Here is a 1,314-nt window from a genome sequence, read left to right on the forward strand (position 1 = left end):
ATTAACGACCAAATCCACCATCCATACATTCATCAACATGAATAAAAATAAACATCCATAAATGCAAGTGCCTACCCATCACATACATACATAAGCAAATATCACATATTTAATATATCAAAGCAAGTGCCTACCCATCACATACATACATAAATTAATATCGTCTATAAACCTGGCTCTGATACCAATTGCTGGTTCCCGAATCGAATTCGGGTACGGAAGCGTGGGCAAAGGCGGATCGTGGAAAATAAAAATCTTCATAAAACTTTTGAGATACTCTATAGATTATATTAATTTATGCACGAATAAATTAATCGCATTAATTTACATCAAGAATTCAATCCGGAAAAAATACCTGGAAGCTGACTCGGATGATAACTTGAATTCTTTGACCACGAACAGTCGTTGCTCCAATCTTTGTGTTTAGAATATCAAAGTCTTCCACGTCAATTCCTTGATTCTACGTAGATGTGTATGTGGGCACACGTGAGACAAAATAGGTTTCTTAAACACTCAAATTTCCACAAACACCAACGCATGCACGATGTGGAATTTTTAGAGAAAAATATTTTCTCTCTCTTTTGCTATTGAGAAATTCGGCCACCAACTTTTACGGCTGAATAAAAATGTTTCAAAAATTGTGTCCACAATTTTCTATCATTCTCATATTTAAAGAGTAGAAGTCAAACTTCAAAACAGGATCAAATCCTTATCTCCAATTTTGAATTTCGGAACAAAAATCCCTTCCCCTTATCTCTAAGGTGGCCGGCCATATTAGGGTTTCCTAACCCTGTGTGTGGCGCCAATTCAGATAGGAATTCATATTCAAATTCGAATTTAAGTCAAACTTAAATTAATTTGAATTTTAAATTGAACAACTTATCAAATAAGTTTAAATGGATAAATCTAGATATGTTCAAATTCAAATTTAAATAATCACATTATTTAAATAATAATTAATTCTCAATTAATTATTTTTCGAGTATTTAATTTTAGAATTCTGAAATTTTAAAATTCCTATTTTGCCCTTTGTGTCTGGTAGAATTACAATGACGACGCGGGGACATAAGAACCTATAATCCCGAGCTCCAATAAAATTAATAATTAATTAAATACTTTAATTCATTCATTAATTCATTATATTAATTCTAATAGTTACTCCACTATAAACTTGGAATTGAACTCTCAAAATTATAGACATTAATTACTTCTAAACTGCGAAGTGTCCATTTGATATAGTCATTACATATAGATCAATCCTCCATAAATAATTCATAATTAGAGTCAGGTAGAATCCGTTAACCTCTCTAATTA

The sequence above is a fragment of the Morus notabilis genome, unplaced genomic scaffold, assembly GCF_000414095.1.
Source record: "Morus notabilis unplaced genomic scaffold, ASM41409v2 Scaffold1182, whole genome shotgun sequence".
Classification (NCBI taxonomy): Eukaryota; Viridiplantae; Streptophyta; class Magnoliopsida; order Rosales; family Moraceae; genus Morus; species Morus notabilis.